This window comes from Thermobia domestica, chromosome 8 (genome assembly GCF_964235325.1).
Source record: "Thermobia domestica chromosome 8, izTheDome1.hap1.1, whole genome shotgun sequence".
NCBI lineage: Eukaryota > Metazoa > Arthropoda > Insecta > Zygentoma > Lepismatidae > Thermobia > Thermobia domestica.
The window spans coordinates 93,288,515-93,312,277 of record NC_137461.1 but is presented as its reverse complement, the minus strand read 5'-3'; positions in this window follow the sequence as shown (position 1 = coordinate 93,312,277).

The window sequence follows — 23,763 nt, the reverse complement described above, 5'->3', positions numbered from 1 at the left end:
AGCTGTCCTACTAACTCTTGTATCGATTTCCTGCTAAGCAAAGATAAAGTGAATCTGAAAAGATAGGGGAACGGTAGGTAGCGGCATGACGTCACGCCGTCCCCCATGCCTATCTTTGCCCATTGTAATTTCTTAGGAACTGAGGGGACGCCGTACACATTTTTTGGAGGTGCGGGACGGCGTCCCCTGCATTCCCAAGCACTTTTACCTCTGCTGCTAAGTATTAATTGCTGTAAGGACTAACGAAAACTATAATGTGGTACTACTACTACTACTACTACTACTACTACTACTACTACTACTACTACTACTACTACTACTAATAATAATAATAATAATAATAATAATAATAAAGGATCTGAATGATAAATATATTTTTTTTAACTTTCTAATACAATCCCTGTGGGCTTTCGCGAATCTGGATGTATTGTTTTTATGAGGAATAAAGAGGCTTCAAGCAACAACGATTTGTATAAAAGTCTTATTAGGTGTTTCACACCTAAGGAACTCACAACTGACCATGTGTCTGTTTTTTTTTTTTTAGCACAATGTTACAAGGCACCGAAGCCTGCGGGCATTCAAGACTTTCGTTCTGTCGTTGGCACGTGTCGAATCAGCTTGCTTGCTGTACGATGTTTTGCCTTCAGGCGATCGACTAGATACCTAGCTAGAATAGTGAAGAAAGAAATAAACAAAACGATATGCTTGTTTCATGGAGATATGCTTGCTTCTTGGCATTAAGTGTTTGAAAACCAAAACTGTTCTGAGTATCCATTTTGTTATTTCCATAATAAGTATAAAGGGAAATGTTAATTCTCATATATAGGGGGGGGGGTAAAACTTAGGGGGAACGCGATGGGAACGTTATATATATATAATAACATAGCATATTTGTTTCCAAAATTTTATAAAATCTACTTATTTTGTAGAGTTCAAAATTCGGCCAAATGTTTATTAGTATTAATATTGCATGATAACTTTTACTTTTTCTTGCTAAGGTAATATTAGAGCGCGCTAATTAAAAAAATAACTTTCTTCCATTTAAAAGTTGTTTAAGATATTGGCCGCATTTTGCAACAGTGCAGAACAGCAGATAGGAAGCTAGCCAGGTAGATTTCTTTTTTTCTCTGCCCTCGCTAGGTCACGTGCGTGAACTTAGAGTTGTCCGCGGAGAAAAAGAAACCGATGGAATACACATTGACAGCAGATAAGAGCAAAGTGTGTTTTGTCTCTCTTCATAGATCGTAAAGATTTCCTTGATTCTACGTAAACATCTCCGCGAATAATTACCTGTACATGAATATTGCAGCTAACAAGGTACGACAGTTTCAGAAAATCTGTCTATGATGGTTTCAAGTGAGGGAAGTCTATTCATCTTATAAAATGAGTTTCGAACTGTAGAGCGTAGAGCAAACTCGCTTATTTGTTGCATCAACTGACAAAAGTTTACACACAGATCAAAGAGAAGTCTTAGGAAAAACGGACGACATACTAAATGTTGGTACTTACTGTCTGTTAGGTATATTTATATCAAAATTTTCTAATAAATCTAGAAATGAGTAAAAATAAAGAACGGTCCGTACGATTCTTTTACTATATATATTTTATTTACATATCTGCGTTTTGAATGACATCGAGAACCTTTTTTAAAAATCAAACTTGAGACTACAGGGGCCTACGTTGCAAAACTACTAGCCTGTAATGTTAGTGAAACTTCTCAAAATCAAATATTTTACACTTGTATATACTGTAAAAAAGCGGCAAATTAAAATTGTCAGCAATAGTACTTAGAAATGAATTTTACTATTATTCTAGTATTTCTGCGTCATGATATTTGATGGATTCTCAAAAAACATTACAAGACGAGTAGTTTTGAGAAATAGACCGTTGCTGTGTTAGACACACACACAACTGGCGAGTAAATTTAAATGCATTAATTAATTAATATTTATTTTAGAAAACGAAATGTCAAATGGAGCCGAAAGGCCATTTTATACCGAAACATTAATAACAAAGGCAAAGAATGTAAAAATCAGGCAGAGCATATGTGGGGAGTACATCATCCTGGGGGCCGCTGTGGCTCAGTGGTAGAGCGTTCACCTCTGGTGCTTGGGGTCCCGGGTTCGATGCCAGCCCCCGCCAAGTGAACTTTGTGGTGGACAAACACCGTGTGCGTGGGTTTTCTCGGGGTTCTCCCGTTTCCTCCCACTTTCTTCATTCCACAATTTCATTCATTACTCATCATCACCGTCTCCTTTAGCCTAATCGGCATAACCGTGGGATGTAAAACTCAAAGATTTCATTTACATCATCCTTGTGATATTCGCCTGGTGGGACAGAAGAAAATTGTGGGTGAACTTTAATAATAATAAAAAATTGTTTCTTGATATCCATTATTGATTTTGCTCTATGGATCTATGGATTTGATTTTAGTTTGATTTCAGCTTCGAGTACCGTTCAGCAGGGAGGCTATATGAGACATGGACCTACAGCGAGGGAATACGAACCCAGCGGAAATCGAAGCCGGGTTTCCCGCACGAAAGACGCGTATGCTATCCACATAGGCCTGAGGGAGCTCTATGGAGCTATAGGGATCAATATTGAAACTGGAAGAGTAAAATTGTTTTACCATTTCCGGTTTCAGTAGAGAGAAATAGGTGAAGATGGTATTTTTCTTGAGATGCTCAATCGATTTTCGAAAACTGTCGCTATCTACTACCAATTTATTTTTATGGCGATCAATGTTAAAAACGAAAACGGCTTATTCCTACGTTTTCTGATTTCAATGCAGGATTAACGGAAGAAAGAAAGCTTATTCTTAAGACATTGTTTGAATTCCCGAACACTTCTCGACCTCTCTGACAGTTTTTACTCTATGAAACTGAATATTGAAACCGGAAATAGTAGTAAATTTCTACCACTTCCGGTTTTAATAATGAGATAGGGTATAGGTGGTAAATTTTCTTGACGTTTGATCGATTTCCGAAATCCTCTCGTCCTTAGTTATTTCCGTATTTGATTTATGGCCATTAATGTTGAAACTGGTTGTAGTCGACTTTTACCACTTACGGTTTAAATATAAGGTTGTTGGAGGAGACGGACACGGAACCTATTCTTGGGGTGCTAAATGGATTCCAGAAAACTGCTTCTCGATATATCTTATCGTCTTTTCTCTATGAAAATCAATATTGAAACTGGAAGTAGTAGTAAATTTCTACCAGTTCCGGTTTAGATAGAAAGATAGGGGTAGAAATGGCACATTTTTGAGGGACATTGAATCAATTCCCTAAACTTGCTTGTCGCTAGCTATTATGACCCGCAAGTAGTCGATCTCTATCACTTCCGATTTATATAGAAGATTGACGGAGGAGATGGAACCTATTCTTATGACGCTAAATCTATTCCGGAAAATCCTTCTCAATATTTTTTTTACCGCTTTTGGTCTGATACCTGTCAACAGGCAGAGCCGTTCTATTAGACTTCCAATACTTATGCATAACATAGTTTGGAAGTATAATAAACACAGAAAGAAGAAATATTATTTATTAAATCTATTTTCGTGCAGATTAAAAATATGGGAATTTCAAGAATTCTTTTTGCATCAGTTATTATGCCCTGAATAATAACGGGGACCATAGTGGCTCAGTGGTAGAGTGCTCACCTCTGGTGTATGAGGTTCCAGGTTCGATTTCAGCTCGCGCCAAGTAAGCTTTGTGGTGGACAAACGCCATGTGTGGGGTTTTCTTGGGGTACTCACGTTTCTATCACTTTCTTCATTACAGCATTTCGTGTTCATTCTCATCATCAGAGTCTCCTTTAGTGTATCCGGTATAAGAGTGGGATGTAAATCTAAAAGACTTCATTTCATTTCTAAATAATAACCTAATGCATTCTACAGCGTTCTATTCTTGGCTAATAACCAATAATAGCGTACAGATTGATGATATGCTTGGAAATTGATATGCCATAAAATCGACTATTTATGCAAAAAATGCACCAACATCTCCCAGCTAGTCACTACAAGCAAGAATGATATCTGCTTCGTTCAGATAATGTTCCTCATGAGACGAGACGAGAAGTAAGATTTTCTCGTCTCGTCTCCTAAGTTTAATAGGTCTAGTCTAGTCTCGATCACTGAAAACATTTTTCGCTCTTGTCTCGAAATTTTATTGCTGAGTTTTGTTAATTTATGTTTAAAAAATTTATGTCTTATTTTTTCTTAATTTCAATTAGGAGTTTTCACAACCGTTCCGCGTCACGATTGTTCCACGAATAGTGTGATATAAGAACATTTAAACCACATTTATTATTGGAGTAAATTGGGTAATGGCTAGGATATTTTAAACGTAGATAAATGCTCTTCATATTGCTTTTATATCATCATTTGTGTTGTACGTATGATGCGAAAACGTAATAATGAAATTATTTCTGTGGGTATTAGCCCGATAGCCCCTAAATACGCCACTGGTCAAAAGATTTTTTCATAATATTTAGTCATTAAATACAAATTCACTTCATAATTTTACTAAATACGTATGTTCATTGCATTGTTCATATAGAACAATATCATGGTGATGGAACAAACTTTCTACTGCTGTATCTCAGTTACATGAGCTACAAGTTATCCGCCTACATAAATAAGTTCTTCGTTTTTCAGTTGACGGGTTTTATCCGTAAATTTTCCAAAACAAGTGGCCACCTAATTCTTGTTCTGTCTCTCTATTTAATTAAATTATTTGGTGAGCGTGAAATGTAAAGATCTATTTTCGACGCAAGTGTTAATAAGCCGGGAAGTAACTACTTATCTATCTTTCTTTTCCTCTTTTAAAAATTAATAAAATCACTTATGTTCTGTCTTGTAGTTTATTTATGATAATTATTATTATTTTCAAAGTGTACAGTGAATATTTTAAATATATATTTTAAACCTTCTATACAGAAGAAATCGCCACTGCAAGGTTTGGTCCCGCGAGAGTTTAGATGGCTAAGTTTTATCCCTCGATGATCTAGCCAGGCTAGATTTCGTCTGGCAAGATTTTCTTTATGTGAGATTTTCGCCAGGCGAGATTCTGGGCCGTGAGATATTGCTTGCGATGTTTCATTCGCAAATCATCAACAAATTTGAGTGGATAAACGGACCAATATAGCTTTCTGTGGATATACTTTTATTGATTTCATGCAATTTGTGATCATTCCTCTGCGACAAGGCCATTACTTTTCATGTGTCTGCCAAATGTGATTGAGAGTTTAAGATTCCTCAGCGGAAAATAATAATTCCAGTTTGCGACCAACCGATAATTGGTTCTTTATGTAAATCAGCAGAGTAGAAGTGATACACATTACAGGTATTATTCTCTAAAATTATGAAGTGTTATGAACTACATAGGGAAAACAAGAATAAACGTCTCTTTGTTCAAAAGTGACGCAATTGTAGATTCCTAAGAAGTAAAGTAACGGTGGTCAGAAAACTGAGTCAAAATACTATAACACACACACACACAAACACACACACACACACACACACACACACACACACATATATATATATATATATATATATATATATATATATATATATATATATATATATATATACTGTTGCATAATTCGTGTAATTTTCTACAGCACTGGGAGAGGATGAAATTTTCACACCATTAATATAAAATTTGGCACTCTTATTGAGAAATATCTGAATTTTTCGAATTTTTAGGGGAAATAGGAGAAAATTGCTGTTAAGCCCCCCTTTTGGGAGTGTTATCACAGAAGTTCATTTTCCTTATGGGAGATTCAATGTTAAATTTTGGAAGCAGTTTTTTTCGTAAAGATCTTGGGGCAAATGAGTTGTATTTGTTACGAAATGCAAAAACACTCATTCACAAAGCTAGTAAAGCCGTCTCAAACATTATTTTGGGAAGCCCCCCTTTCGGGGGACAAGGGGCGTAAAAAGATGGTGGGTGATGTGTTATCAAAATCCCAAAATTTATTTTCGGAGTGCCAGTAAACGTCAGATTAATCACGAATGTTACAGAATCAATGCTCCTTACATGTAAGAGTGACTGATAATGGGGCTACAGCCCCCTTTCAAAAGTAAGAAAATCACCATAAATATCCTTAGTAGGGACATACGAGAAGAAGTTATTTTTTGTTAATTAATGTGAAATTTGGCGTCATTGTAGCAAAAGGGTATGCATTTTTGAAATCTGGAATGCTATTTTGGTAACGCACCGCCTTAGGGGGCACAGGGGACGAAGCATTAGATGATGTATCTTTATAAAAATTCAAAATTTTGTTCCGGAAATGCCAGTGAGCGTCAGATTTTTCACAAATGTCACAGAAGTAATATTCTAATGCTCCTTGCATGTGCCAGTAACTTATGTGGGGCTATAACCCTCTTTCAAAATAAAAAAAAATCACCATTTATATCCCTAGTAGAGACATACGAGAAGAATGATTTTTCTCAATTAATGTGAAACTCGGCGTCGGGTTAGCAAAGAGTTATGTATTTATCAAATCTGTAATATTTGTTTTGGTAATGTACCGCCTTAGGGGGCACAGGAGGTGAAGCATAAGTTGTTGGAACTTTTTAAAGTTTCAAATTTTATTTTGGAAAATCCAATGTGTGTCAGATTGATTACAAATAATACAAAATTAATATTCCGATGCTCCTTGCATGTGCCAATGACTGATATTAGACTACAGCCACCCTTCCAAAAATCACATAATTTACGGTAAATATCCTTAATAGGAACTACGGGAAGGAGGTAAATATGCTTTACAATTAATGTGCAATTTGTCATTATTGTAGAAAAATGTTTTAATTTCTTTTTAAATTTCGAATCTAGTGTTAATGAATATCGTTTGTCAGTGTAACAGATTGAGGATATAGCTTCGTTTTTTTTTGGCATCACTGGAATATAATCAAAGAGTTTTGCGTTTTTAAAAACTAAATTGTTCTCTTCTTATAGCATAAAATCATACATAACGTTACCAGCATATTTTTTGCACACTTAAGCAAACCAGCTCGAAATAGAACACAAAATGACAATGGAAAATGCCGCAGGTACCACGAACGAAAAGAGAAGTAATATTTTAAAAATTAAAATATTGTTTTCTTTATTCATAGAAAAAGCGTATCTTTTCCCTACTTCTTCCACAATAACTTTATGATCCCACTTTCCACGTACTAGCCTACTCGTATACTGCACATGTAAGCACGTCAGGAAATCGTATACTATGGAAACATGGTTATAGTAAAAACGAATGTCTCGCGAGGGATAAGGATTAGGTTGAGTCAGGGTATACCTTAAATCCAAGAAAACATATTATCCCTTTCTAAAAACAATACTTTTCTTTGGCTCAGTTGTCATTAACTAAATTGCTTAAATATTTCATTAATCTAAGTGTAAGACAGATAAAATGAACTTACTTTATTCGGCATGTCCTCGTAGACGAGCAAGACATGCATGAATGAATTAATGCGATTTACTAGAGCCCCTGTGAACACCTTTTCCAACATATCTGGATGACTATGCTCTGGACAATTCTTTGTTTTATGTTGCCCAATAAGGAGGAATGGACGTAATAAAATTCCAGACACATGTGCCATCATAGATACAAGCGAAAGAGTGTTATTGTATTTTCTAACTAAAAATGCAAATTTACCTATGTCACACTCCCATTAGGCAAAAGAAATTCCGAGTCCACGCCCCTAAAAGAAATTCACATATGAGTATTATCTTATTGTCACAAACATTTATTTTCTAAAAAATAATGCCAAATTTTACATTGCAAAAAAAAAAAAAAAAATGCTTCTGCCAGTAAGTCTTTGCGTAAGAATAATCATATTGAATTTATGATGCTTTTCAAAGATAGCTGTAGTAACATATTAGTCACTGGCACATAAAAGCACTACGGAGTATTAATTCTGCGCATCTTGCAACTAGTTTGACACTCATGACCACTCCCAAAATAAAATTTGGAATTTCTATCAGCCCCCTCCCTATGATCCCCAAAAGTACCAAATTACCCTCCGTGCCCTGTGCCTCCTATTCCCAAAATAATATCCCAGATTTTTACTAGCACAACGCCTAATTTCACATTAATTGACAAAATATAGCTTCTTCCGTATGTTCCTGCAAAGGATATTTATTATAAATTTTTAATGTAATTGTTGAAACGGAGGCTGTAGCTCAATATCAGTCACTGGCACATGCAAAGAGCATCGGAATATTAATTTGGCATTATTTACGATCAATCTGACACACGCTGGATTTTCCAAAATAAAATTTGAAACTTTAAAAAGATCCAATAGCTTATGCTTTATTCCTGTGCCCCCTAAGCCGGTACATTACCAAAATAATATTCCAGATTTGGTAAACGCATAACTTTTTGCTAATTCGACGCCGAGTTGCACATTAATTGAGAAAAAAACATTCTTCCCGTATGTCAATACTAAGGATATTTATGATTATTCTTTTTATTTTTGAAAGGGGCTATAGCCCCATATAAGTCACTGGCACATGCAAGGAGCATTAGAATATTAATTATGTGACATTTGTGAATAATCTGACGCTCACTGACATTTCCGGAACAAAATTTTGAATTTTTATAAAGATCAATTATCAGATGCTTCGCCCCCTGTGCCCAATAAGGTGGTGGTTACCAAAATAACATTCCAGATATGAAAAATGCACACTTTTTTGCTACAACGACGCCAAATTTCACATTAATTGAGAAAAATCATTCTTCTCGTATCTCTACTAGGGATATAAATGGTGATATTTTTATTTTTGAAAGGGGGCTATAGCCCCACATAAGTTACTGGCACATGCAAGGAACATTAGAATATTAATTCTGTGACATTTGTGAAAAATCTGACGCTCACTGGCATTTCCGGAACAAAATTTTGAATTTTTATAAAGATACATCATCTAATGCTTCGTCCCCTGTGCCCCCTAAGGCGGTGCGTTACCAAAATAGCATTCCAGATTTCAAAAATGCATACCCTTTTGCTACAATGACGCCAAATTTCACATTAATTAACAAAAAATAACTTCTTCTCGTATGTCCCTACTAAGGATATTTATGGTGATTTTCTTACTTTTGAAAGGGGGCTGTAGCCCCATTATCAGTCACTCTTACATGTAAGGAGCATTGATTCTGTAACATTCGTGATTAATCTGACGTTTACTGGCACTCCGAAAATAAATTTTGGGATTTTGATAACACATCACCCACCATCTTTTTACGCCCCTTGCCCCCCGAAAGGGGGGCTTCCCAAAATAATGTTTGAGACGGCTTTACTAGCTTTGTGAATGAGTGTTTTTGCATTTCGTAACAAATACAACTCATTTGCCCCAAGATCTTTACGAAAAAAACTGCTTCCAAAATTTAACATTGAATCTCCCATAAGGAAAATGAACTTCTGTGATAACACTCCCAAAAGGGGGGCTTAACAGCAATTTTCTCCTATTTCCCCTAAAAATTCGAAAAATTCAGATATTTCTCAATAAGAGTGCCAAATTTTATATTAATGGTGTGAAAACTTCATCTTCTTCCAGTGCTGTAGAAAATTACATGAATTATGGAACAGTCTGTATATATATATAATTCAAAATCACGTTTTCAGTCAAAAGTAAAAAAAAAAACATTTCATTTGTTTACCTTTGGAATACCGATATATAATCTAAATGATCTAGACCCTCAAAAGTATTGTAATATTTATTTATTTATTTTGTATATTACTGTTACGCACACGCCTAAAATGCCATGATTTGTTCTTTCATTTTAGAAGATATTTCTTTTAAAGTTATGTCTTTTTAAGAAACATTTCGTATTTTGGAATGCAAAATATTGATGATAATGTTTTTACAATAATTTTGTTTTCCTTCTGTCGTATCTTCCTTTTTCACCTCGCAAAAGTCGATGTATGTTCAAAAATGGTTGGAAAATGAAAATAGGAATATTTCACCCTGTTTAAAACGTCTTGTTATAAAATACTGAACTTAGAAGGTAAATTCTGTACCACCAGACATGTCAACTCTGACGCGAAATCGTAGCAGTTATAGTAGTATTAACTGTGGTCGTAGTAGTAGTAATAGAAGTAGTAATATTAGTAGTATTAAAGTACTTTGCAGTCTTGAATAAAGAGTCAGTTTCCCAAACACACTACAATTAACATAGACTGACAGTAAGACCGTACGAACACGGCAAAGGCAGGGGTAGTGGAGGACATTTAAGGAAAAAATGACAACATTAGTTTCCAACCCGTCTTTGTGTGTCCTGGTTCGGCCAAATACATGCACCTGGTTCGGCCCTATAGCATTTGTGTCCGGGCCGAACAGGACACGCCCAGCCCCTGCAGGGCTCTGATTCATATCCACTGCAAACGCTGTTTTTGTTCTATTTTGACTTTTATTTTAGTACTCAGGCAAGAATTGTGTTCTATGTCTTAATTTTCTGCATTCTTTCACATATGGAAAGATTTGTTTACGTATCTAAATGTTTCATTACGTATGGAGAGCTAAATGACAAACAAGCATGTGCTGATATTAATACAAAGTTTCGAAATATTGTATTATTAAGTATTTCAATCAATGTTGCTTTTTTATACAATTAATAACAAGTCTTATTATATTTAAAAGAAGAAAAACACATCTGCAAAATTTCTCCCGATTGCAAAGATTTGCCCCGAGGTTCGAACCTGGTTTACTTTTCCCCGAATATACCCGAAGCTGGACTTAGAAAATTTTTGCCTCAAAATAGCAATAAAGAATGCCTTCGACCTTTGAGACAACATGGACCTTTCGGGAATCAACTTTCAAAAGTTTCAGGTGGGTTCTTTTGCCCCATAAAACCGTCTTTCCGCAGAAAAGAAAAAAAGTATTCCTTTATTGTTTGTGTATTTGTCCATACAAAAAGTTTCGTTGGAATTCGTCGTGGCCTTTACACACATATGATATACTGTTACCAGCATTTTTTATATTTCGTGATCAAAGGTTTGGAGGGGTCTCTGCCCCCTAACCGTTTTTCTCAGGAAAATACGAAACCCGTATGCCCTCAATTAAAACCTACAATATCTGTGCAATATTTCGTTCACTTCGCTTCACTTCTTCTTACCTTTCGGGCGTCAACTTTCAAACCTTTGGTGTGGGTTCTTTCGCCCCCTAAAACTGGTTTCTGCAGAAAATAAAAAAAGTATTCCTTTATTTTTTTGTGTATTTGTCCATACAAAAAGTTTCATTGGAATTCTTCGTGGTCTTTACACGCATATGACATACTGTTACCAGCATTTTTTATATTTCGTGATCAAAGGTTTGGAGGGGTCCCTGCCCCCTAACTGTTTTTCTCAGGAAAATACGAAACCCGTATGCCCTCAATTTAAACCTACAATATCTGTGCAATATTTGATTCAATTTGGTCCACTTCTTGCCGTCTTTCGGGCGTCAACTTTTAAAATTTTGGGTGGGTCTCTTGCCGCCTAAAACCGTTTTCCCGCAGACTATAAAAAAACCCGTATTCCTTTATTTTTTGCGTATTGTCCATACAAAAAGTTGTGTTGCAATTCTTCATGTCCTTTACACACATCTGACACACTAGCACTTTTCATACTTCGTGATCAAAGGTTTGGAGGGGTCGGAACCCCACGCTTCCGTTATCCCCAGGAAAATACGAGACTCGTATTCCCTCATTTTATGTCTACAATATATGTGCACAAATTAATTCACTTCGGCTCATTTCTTCTTGCCTTTCGGGCATCAATTTTCAAAACTTTGGGTGGGCTCTTTTGCCCTCTACAACTGTTTCTCCGCAGAAAATAAAAAAACGTATTCCTTTATTTTTTCGTACTGTCCATACAGAAAGTTTCTTTGGAATTCTTGGTGGGCTTCACACACACCTGACAATCTGTTAATAGCACTCTTGATATTTCGTGATCAAAGGTTCAGAAGAGTCCGGGTCCCAACTAACCGCTTTTTTTTTAGGTAAATACGAAACTCGTATTCCCTCGTTTTATGTCTATAATATTTGTGCAAAGTTTCATTCACTTCCGTTTACTTTTTCTTACTTTTTGGCGTCAAATTTCAAAACTTTGGGATGGGTTCTTTTGCCCCATAAAACCGTTTTTCCGCAAAAATAAAAAACACGTATTCCTTTGTTTTCAGCGCATTATTCATACAAAAGTTTCGGCGCAGTTCTTCATGTCCTATACACACATCTGACATACTGTTAGTAGCACTTTTGATTTTTCGTTATCAAACGTTTGGAGGGGTAGGCGCCCCACCCGACTGTTTTCCCTAGGAAAATACGAAACTCGTATCCTCATTTTACGTCTGCAATATATGTGCAAATTTCATTCAATTCGGCCCATTTCTTCTTTTCTTTCGGCTGTCAACTTCAAAATTTTGGGTGGGAGATTTTGACCCCTAAAACAGTTTTCTGCTGAAAATAAGAAACCAGTATTCATTTATTTTTTGGTTATTTTCCATACACAATGTTTCGTTGCAATTCTTCATGTTCTTTACACACATCTGACATACTAGCGCATTTGATATTCCGTGATCAAAGGTTTGGAGGGGTCGGCGCCTCACCCAACATTTTTCTTCAGGAAAATACGAAACTTATATCCTCATTTTACGTCTGTAATATCTGTGCAGAATTTCATTCACTTCGGCTAATGTCTCTTTACCTTTCGGGCGTCAACTTTCAAAATTTTGGATAGGGTATTTTGTCCCCTAAAACCGTTTTTTCGCAGAACATTAGAAACTCATATTCCTTTATTTTTTGCGTATTGTCCATACAAAAAGTTATGTTGCTATTCTTCGTGTCCCTTACATACATCTCAAATACTGTTACTAGTACTTTTGATATTTCGTGATCAAAATGTTTGAAGGAGTCCGTGCCTCACCCAAGCCATTTTTCCAGGAAAATACGAAATCCGTATTCCCTCGTTTTAAGCCTTCAATATCTGTGCAATATTTCACTCACTTCGGTTCACTTGTTCTGACCTTTCCAGCTTCAAATTTAAAATTTTGGGGTAGGTTCTTTCGCCCCATAAAACAGTCTTTCCGCAGAAAATAAAAAACCCGTATTCCTTTATTTTTTGCGTATTGTCCATACAAAAAGATAAGTTGCAATTCTTCATGTCCTTTACACATATCTCAGATACTGTTACTTGCACTTTTGATATTTGGTGATCAAAGGTTTGGAGGGGTCGGCGCCCCACGCTTCCGTTTTCTCAAGGAAAATACGAAACCCGTACTCCCTCATACAATATATGTGCACAATTTCGTTCACTTCGGCTCAATTTTTCTTACCTTTCGGGCGTCAACTTTCAAAATTTTGGGGTGGGTTCTTTGCCCGCAAAATAATTTTTCCGCATAAAATGAGAAACAAGTATTCATTTTCTTTTTGCGTATTCTCCATACACAATGTTTCGTTGCAATTCTTCATGACCTTTACAGACATCTGACATACTGTTACTAGCGCTTATGAAATTTCGTGATCAAAGATTCGGAGGAGTCCGTGCCACACTTAACCATGTTTTTTAGGTAAATGCGAAATCCGTATACGCTCATTTTATGTCTACAATATTTGCGCAAAACTTTATTCACTTCGGTTCACTTTTTCTTCCCTTTTGGCGCCAAATTTCAAAATTTTGGGATGGGGTCTTTTGCCCCATAAAACCGTTTTTCCGTAAAAATGAAAAACCCGTATTTACAAAAAATTTCGTTGAAAGTCTTCATTTCCTTGCACACATCTCACATACTGTTAATAGTATTTTTGATTTTTCGTTATCAAACGTTTGCAGGGGTCGGCGCCCCACCTAACTGTTTTCTTTAGGAAAATACGAAACCCTTATCCTCATTTTACGTCTGCAGTACTTATGCAAATATCATTCACTTCGGCTCATTTCTTCTTGTCTTTCGGGTGTCAACTTTCAAAATTTTGGGTGGGAGCTTTCGACCCCTAAAACAGTTTTTCCGCAGGAAATAAGAATCTCGTATTGATTTATTTTATGGTTATTTTCCATACAAAATATTTCGTTGCAATTCTTCATTTCCTTTACAGACACCTCACATACTGTTACTAGTACTTTTTGATATTTCGTGATCAAAAGTTTGGAGGGGTCCGTGCCCTTTCCAACAGTTTTTTTCAGGAAAATACGAAACCCGTATTCACTCATTTTACGCCTACAATATGTGTGCACAAGTTCATTCATTTCGATTCACTTGACTTTGCTTTTCGTTCGTCAACTTTCAAAATTTTGGGTGGGTGCTTTTCCCCGTAAAACCATTTTTACGCAGAAAATAAAAAAAAAAACAGTATCCGTATGTTTTTTGTGTATTATCCATACACTAAGTTTCGTTGCAATTTTTCATGTTCTTTACACACATCTCACATATTGTTACTAGCACTTTTGGTATTTCGTGATCAAATGTTTGGAGAGGTCCGTGCCCTACCCCGCCGTTTTTTAAAGGAAAATAAGAAACCCGTATTCCCTCATTTTTTGTTTATAATATCTGTGCAGAATTTCATTCAGTTCGGTTCACTTCTTCTTACCTTTCGGGCGTCAAATTTCAAAATTTTTCGTGGGGGCTTTTGCCCCCTAAAACTGTTTTCTGCAGAACAGTAAAAACTCGTATTCCTTTACTTTTTGCGAGTTGTCCATAGAAAAAGTTTCGTTACAATTCTTCATGTCCTTAATACACATCTGACATACTGTTACTAGCATTTTTTATATCTCGTGATCAAGGGTTTGGAGGGGGTGCGTGTCCCACCCTACCGTTTTTTTTCAGGAAAATATGAAGCCATTTTACGTCTGCAATATCTGTGCACAATTTTATTCACTTCGGTTCAGTTATTCTTGCCTTTCGCGTGTCAGTTTTCAAAATTTTGGGTGAGGCTTTTATATTAAAGCTTTCCTTTATGTAACTTTTTCTTTTTTTAAATTCTTTTTTTTGGGAGGGGGAGAAGGAGAGAAATGTTTTTTCTGATATGTGTCTTTTGCCATTCATCTTTTCTGAGGTGCTTAAGTAAGATCATTTTGTAACTTTTGATGTCATCCAACTCCGTTACGATAATAAAATTGTCATTCTTAACAATTTGTTTTATTTCCTTATTTTTCAGTTTGCCACACTGATATATTTTTAAGAGAATTGAGGTTTGGTCCAACGCCTTTCGAATTCGGAACCAACCCAACCGCCGAGCTTTTTGGGTTGCCTGCTATTGCAGGAAAAGGAGAATTGCAGGTGGTAATGCACTTTTGGAGTTGTGTATACAATTTGTAAGATAATCTTATGCTTCAATGCCAACCAAGAGTAAAAGTGGATGCCATCACGCCCTCCTCTGTGCCTATCTTTTCTCATTGTAGTTTTTTTTTTGGAAGTGAGGGGACGCCATAGACATTTTTGGAAGTGTCGGAACGGCGTACTTTCGCGTTTTCCCTCACTTTTATCCCTGATGCCGACCGAACTTGTTTCAGGAGCTTTCAGACCTAAAAATGCCTTCTTCTAAAGTTTGATGAATATCTCAACATCATGTCATCAACATATGATGTATGCATATGTAAAAGTTAATAAATAAATGTTTAACGTAAACACTAAATGGGTAAAGTTTAATGTAAACGCTGAAAATAATATTTATTACATACCAGCTATCATTGCAAATGGATGTTTTTAAATATTACAATATGAGAGGGTGTAAAACTATACTATTATACGATACTATTATTTAGTAGAATGTATAAATACTTGGAAATATCATCATTACGACCCACTGTAGCACCTACGCTACATGACGTCAGAAGGCCACTAATACAAATATTTAAAAAAAAAATGTGTATTCAACCTCAAAGTAAAATGTTACAAAAGGATTCAGTGAAATTCGAGTTGTAGATGATTTTTGGGTCGATAGAAGATAAAACGACGAGAAGCTTTTACGATATTTTTGTTGTGCAATATAACCATATTTTATATATATATATATATATATATATATATATATATATATATATATATATATCGGGTGCACCATTTATAATGTCCCACCTTTATAACACAGGAACTAAGAAAGTGAGAGAAGCGAAACTTTGCACAAAGCAACTACAGGAAGGGGGACATCTATTCATGTATTGGGTAACATCACTAGGTGAACAGTGTTGCCAACCTAATATAAAGTTATGATTTTTTAAATGGAATGACCTAAATTTAATATCATAATTCGAATCAGCAATGAAATTAAAGACGAAAGAGATTACACTCGCAGATCAGTGTTGCATACTTTTTGAGAAATATTGTAAAACATATGTCAAATTTAAACGCCTTTAACACACACAAGGAATGAAGTAGTAACTATTTGTGCACATTAAATGAAATACTGGAAAGAACTCTTTAAAATGACTTCAAACTTAGAAGGATCAGTTAAACAGTGTTGCCACAACAGAAGAGAGAAAAATTGAGTTTGGAAATAGTGCAATAACTTGGAAAAGGTCCCTAGTACAGTATAGGTTTAAATGCATAGAGGAAATCAGTATGTCATAAGGAGCATTGTCACGTTTGTTTGAGATCGATAAGTGAAGTACTTACTAAGATATTCGGTACTCTGTAAAAGCTGAGAATTTTGTGCTGTACAAGATGGTAACGCTGTTTCAAAATTCCCTTTTTTCCCTCAGCGTTGGAGAAATTGTGAAGAAATGATTAAAATGAAATAAAACATTAACTAATGGACATACAATGAAATGAAACCCATTTGAGTCCTTGAAGGGACTAATAAAACGTAATATGAATATAAATTGTTCTTGAGTTAGTAATATCAATTCAAATTTTAACAGGATGGTAGAAATATGTTTACGAGACCTAACTAATAGCTATTTCGTGCAGTGAATATACTTATTCTCGTGCAACTTTAGGGGAGTAATATCGAAATAATTCAATATTATCTGTATAATATTACCGACTTGTTATTATTTCTTTTTTAAACACGAATGAATGAAATAAGTAAGAGTGTTCCAATTGAAGCAATACAAAGGATGATTTGTGAGCACAATTTCTTTGGCTGTATTGTAGCTGTTGGGTGTAGCCAAGTGGTGTAATCAAGATAATTATTCACTTTCTTCGTTTGCACGTCTAAGAGGATCATTCGGAAGCATTGTTCAAGAAATTGATCATACAAGAAATGCAAGAAGTCATTATAACTGCTATGCCGATGATCACTAACAAAATGTTAAATATTGCTTTGCGTTGACGTAACCCATATCGGAATAGTTCCCCAAGTCTTTGGCATTACCCATCAGGTCACGAAACAAATTTCTTTGTGTGGTATACTTTGTACAGATGAACTCTCACTTAGGAACTTAAAATTTTAAAGTCATTGGCCCTAACTGACATTTTTTTATTTATTATTATTTTGCTACCATATTATAAATCGCTACAAAGGTTAGCTGTATGAGTTGTAGCCTATATGCACCAATGAAATAGGCATTTTTTTTCTGGAAATACCTAATTATATGTACCATAAAATTCGTGTATTTTTTAAATTTCTACTTTGCCGCCAACTTTTCAAACTGCACGTTATCTTTTGTATTTGTCAGCTCATTTATTGAATGTATAGTTACAAATCATCGAAAAAGTTTGAAACGCGCTACTGCCTTTCATGTGAAGCTCGACATAATGTTTTAAGTACATTTTTAGGAAGATTTCTCGTGCAGCTTTACTTTTGCCGTGCAACTCGAAATAATTGTTCAAAAATTACAATTCTTTACAAATTCATTATTATTGTTTACCAAATGATTTGCGCTGGCCGACATGGAAACATGTCAAATGGAATAGTTAAATTTCAAGGGGACCATCATAATCAATTGTTGAAAAATTAAAATTCTTCTACTATTTGCGTGTAAATACGGAGTCCGGATGTATGCATAAAAACTGCAATGCAAAAAAACAAGAAACAACCTTTGCTAGTAGGCCACTAAAAAGCACGAATGCTATCTAACCGAGTCACGGCAGGGCGAAACTGAAGGGCATCTCTAGAGAGGGGGTGAGTCCGAAGGGAGCAGGTGCGTCAGCGAAGGTTGCTATATGCAAAAATAAGGATAGTGAAATGAGTGGATTTTGGTAATGATATGAGTTTCAATAATACTTGTCAAGGTTTCATACTTGTAGCGTTCCACTTGTAAACATAAAATACAACTTATGTACACTGTGCACAAATACAGCACCGGTGGAAAATAGTTTCTAATACAACCATCATTTATATGCACTCACTTATTTTATCCCTAGTAAAGTACTTGTAAGAATTTTACACTATACTCCGCGCCACCCGAATTGCGTGTGGCATCAACCAATAAACTCACAGTGCACTGTTGCTAAACCTTCACGGAGGAATCAAATCATTCATAATTAATTTTGTTCGTATTTGTGGACAATTATGAATGAATAGGTTCCTCCCTGAAGGTATAGTAACAGCGCACTACTATCTTGTTGGCTGATGCCACACGCCAATTCGAGGGACGCGAACTATAGTAATCTATACTTGTAAACATAAAATACAGGTGTATTACTTTGTATTTAACTCTATCGCTTGCAGAAAATTGTTGTTTATGTCTTTTCATGCAAAATACGGACTTTTACCTGTAAATCTTTCAAAATTTGTTGCGCCAAAAGTAAAAAAGCACCATTTTTACTATAAATTCAAAGGTAAATAAATTGACCAAAATGCAAGTACTAGCAAGTAGTAAGACTGGCGTAATGTACTGTACACTGGCTCACGCACAACAATGCGTGATACGTTTGTAATATAATGCTGATGGGATTCACTAAAATTTTACTTAGGTGTTTTTTTCTTTCGTTTTGTCCTTGAACATAAAATATGAGTTAAGATACGTAGGTTGGCTTTGGTTAGCTTAGTTTAGTATGCATTTAGTAAACTCCTTCTATGATACTGCAGCAAACGTAAAAATTTGTGAATTTTGCATTAATATCACAAAAATCATTGGTTCAAGTTTTCTCTTACATACACAATTGCTAGGTCGTAATTACTGAATGTCTTAAAATGTTTTATACGGCATCATTCTGCAGTGAATTGTGTTAACGAAATTTAAAATATGGCTTTTTTTTCGATTATCGGTATGCAATAATAATAATTATTGCATCGTTTCTGCGTTCGTTTGCGATTCGCAAATTTTGCGAATATTATTACGAAATTAGACTCATATACTGTTATTTAGCGTGGCACATAGACTGTTATTTGTTATGGTACCAATAGCTTCTAATGTTTGCAATTAGTATTTAGATGTACGTACAACATTATGTCCTAGCAACTGTTCGGAATTTTTTTTGCAATATATTGTACGACAGTCACTTCGAAAGTTCTGCACACTGAAAGATGCTATACAAGCTAATAATTTATTGTACAAAATATCTTTACAGGCGTTCAATACAATCTTCATACTTGTTTATGACAACTTCCCAACATTTGGCAAATTCTGTATTCTGGATAGGGCACCTTCATTGTTGAGGTGTCTGATCACTCGGGTCACCTCATTGAAAGCTTCATCAATCGAATCAAAACGTTTTCCACAGAATGGTTATTTTAATTTGGGAAACAATTCAAAGTCTGGTGGGCTCAAATCAGTACTATATTGGGAAGGAAAGTATTTCCCATCCATACTTGTTAAGTGTCACTCTTACTTGTAGAGCAGTATGCGGCCTTGCATTATCGTTCAGAATACACCAGCTGCAAGAATGTCGGGATTTCTTTCAATACTTTTCGGATGCAAAACATTTTGCAGAAACAGCTTGTAATATACACCTGGTATAGACGTCCCCTATGTCACTCTATTGTAGCCATATCTCCATTCGTATCATACGCGAAGATCATCGTGAGTAAAACGTTTGATTGTTGCTAGCAGAATTTCTTCGGGCGTGAAGAGTCTGAACTGTTTTAATGTGACGACTGAAACTTCAGTTTGGTTCAAACTCTTGTATCTAGGTTTCATCAATTGCAACAGTCGTTTGAAAAGCTGACCTCCTTCTGTTTGATAACGTTGAAGCAATTTTTCTGCGATTCTTTTGCAACATGCTTTCTGCTCTTTACTCAGATCATGCGGAACCCAACTCGTCTTCATTTTCAGCTTTTCAGTAATAATTTTGTAAAGTGAAGTGACAGATATTTTGGTCTCATATGCAATTTTCTTACATATTTTCGTCGACCCTCTCTCAAAATGTCATTCACAATAATCTCAGGATTGTAGTCTGTTGCAGTTGATGGTCTTTCACATCTTGAGGTGTCCGCAATGATTACACGACTTTCACGCAAACGAACTGAGCACCGAAATACAGTGCTATGATCCACTACACTATTTCGACAAACCTCCCGCAAAACATTGTAAATTTCAGTTGAATTCTTTCCACATAGAGTTTCGATGTTGATATAGGAACGCTTACCATCATGCGCATATACACTGTCGCTGAAATGCCTCCTCCATACGGACAAAAGCCCGTGTGAGTTTGCAACTTCGTTCAGTTCAAATAGATGAAATGATAGTTTCTAGTGACCACCATGCATGGGTTTGCACGTATTTTTCCGAGAATAATCGCTTTTCAGACATATCATTTTGCAGTATATCATAATTCTGTATTCAATTATTGTGAATCATTGTACAAAAAACAAAAGATTTTGATTTAATTATAATAAGAAAATACTGTGGTTAAGTCTTCTTAAAGTTAAACTGCGAGGGCACGGTTGCTCAGTGGTAGAGCACTTACCTCTGGTGCGTGGGGTCCCTGATACGATTTCCGATCCAGTAAGTTTGCGGTGGATAACATCGTGTCCATGGGGTTGTCGGGTACTCTCGCTTTCTCTCACATTCTCATCCCATTAATTCTTCTATCATCAGTCATTTGCCTTAATCATTGTCTCCCTTAGCCTAAATGGCATAAACGTGGGACGTTATACAGAAAGTTACGCTGCGCTAAGTAATACGATGTCGTATATAATTTGCAGAAGAACTATGGAATATTCTTTACACAGTATGTTTACACTATTTTGTTTACAAGCATACCCACCTTTGCTAACGCGCCTGGTCCCTATAGACACCTTGATTTTCCACTACTTTGGCCCAGCCCTGACTTGGTTAAATACTTCCTTGTTTTTTTGTGGCCATCCAGCATAGATTTGATTTTTTTACACTCTATCCGTTTACTCGTCAACTCACTACGGATCCAATCGTTCATGGACCCACCAGGTTCTCCATTTCCGATCAGATACATTTCCTGTTTTTAATGGACATCTAACAGGGGTTGTTTGGTGTTTGTTCCATTATAGCTTTTATGGCATATTTCTACGTGCTGTACTTTTACTCGTAACGTTTGGGTCCTCATAAGGAAGTCGGCACCTATGAATCCATAAATGCAACTCACTACTTAAAAACAATTTATACATTATTTGTAGTTAATTTCGTGGTGAATGAAATACAAAATAAGTTGTGTATCGTCCCCTAAAATTGGTCAGTACGTATAAATATTGGATGATCTGAAAAATTTTCCTACCATGTTACAGAACTTAGCCTATGTATTTTCTATTCAAATTTTACAACTATTAATATCTACGTTTTATTGTCTTTTCCAACTTATATTCAGGAGAAAGAAATTAAATTAAAGAAATATATGTTTATGATGATCAAGAAACAATTATTTGTAACATACATTACAAAATTCATGAAACAGAAAAAATATTCTGTTTCCTTACTTTAAATATTTTGCTTTAATTCAGCATGTCACAGAATATAACTTGTGTCACAGATTAGTACTTTAATATTTCTCCAAGGCAGAGGGAAAAAAGGGAATTTTGAAACAGCGTTACCATCTTGTACTGCACAAAATTCTCAGCTTTTACAGAGTACCGAATATCTTAGTAAGTACTTCACTTATCGATCTCAAATAAACGTGACAATGCTCCTTATGACATACTGATTTCCTCTATGCATTTAAACCCATACTTTACTAGGGACCTTTTCGAAGTTATTGCACTATTTCCAAACTCATTTTTTCTCTCTCCTGTTGTGGCAACACTGTTTAACTGATCCTTCTAAACTTGAAGTCATTTTAAAGAGTTCTTTCCAGTATTTCATTTAATGTGCACAAATAGTTACTACTTCATTCCTTGTGTGTGTTAAAGGCGTTTAAATTTGACATATGTTTTACAATATTTCTCAAAAAGTATGCAACACTGATCTGCTAGTGTCATCTCTTTCGTCTTTGATTTCATTGCTGATTCGAATTATGATATTAAATTTAGGTCATTCCATTTAAAAAATCATAACTTTATATTAGGTTGGCAACACTGTTCACCTAGTGATGTTACCCAATACATGAATAGATGTCCCCCTTCCTGTAGTTGCTTTGTGCAAAGTTTCGCTTCTCTCACTTTCTTAGTTCCTGTGTTATAAAGGTGGGACATTATAAATGGTGCACCCGATATATATATATATAACATATCGACCGTCAATATGTAAATCTTTATACCATACAGTCGATATATACATGATGAGAGAAACTCGTTTTCTTTTGAAAGGTAAAAACTAAAAAGATAAATAAAAAAGTTAATAAAATGATGAGCAAACTATACTTCCTTTCTAATTAATCACATTTTAAAAATAAGTTCATTTTACTAAAATAAACGACTGTTCGTATTGATTTTTTTTCGATTTAAGCGGTTGATCTATTATTATTTTCACGCAAAAAAATCTAATCATATTTTCTTCTATACTTTACAAATAAGCAAGTATAGTATATTTCTTTTATTTATAAGTACGTTTTACCGAACTACAACTTTCTTCCACAAGGCGAGCCTTTGTGCTCTTCTTTGGATAAATCTACTGGAAATGGATTGGACACAATCTACTTCGGAACAATAGATGTTATCTTGTTATAGACCTCTTTACAGATCTCGTTACAAACGCGCTAGACGTTTCTCTCTCTCTCTCTCCCTCTTTTTATCTCTCTTTCTTTCAACTGTTAACAGAATTCTTTCCACTGAAACCAACAACTCATTCTATGAGAGTTTGACCCAAGAAAGCTATCATCTTTGGGGAGGCCGGTAGCCAGCCGAAAAATGTAGGGGGGGGGGGCGATTCAACCATATTATAGTTCATCACCATATTATAGTTCATTTGCAAGTCTGCCGTGAAAATTTTAAGGGGGCCATCAAAAATTTAGGGGTGGCGCGGCTCCTAGACCCCCCTGGATACAGGCCTGGGGAGATGTGAAGGTTTGAATTTGTTTTTAATAGACACGATTTTTTTCTGGTTGACATGAAGAGCAACATTGGGGTATCAATTTACTTGATACGATTTTAAGGTGTACACAATTTACTTATGAATGTTTGGGTTAAAGGTTACGATTCACGAAACATTGCAGTGATATAAACAGAACATGAGTTATATGGTTTTCTTTCTCCTTTTGTGCCTTCGCTACTTGTTTTTCTCCTTCTGAATAAGATAATGATTTTTAGTGACTTAACTTCCAAACAGGAGTATCCATACTAGCTAAACAGTAAAACTTGTCAGTTAAACTCAGCAAGATGTGTCACTAACATGATTCCTATTTTCCGGAGGAAAAAATGGAAAACAGCCTCTCCTACAGTAAGTATGGTTCTTATTTTTTAGTAGCTGGGAGTGCATTATAAATTGGACATCACTCTTCTAGGCTAGGGATGGGCACGAGCGAGTTTTCATTGAAACTCGACTCTACTCGAACAGATTTCTTT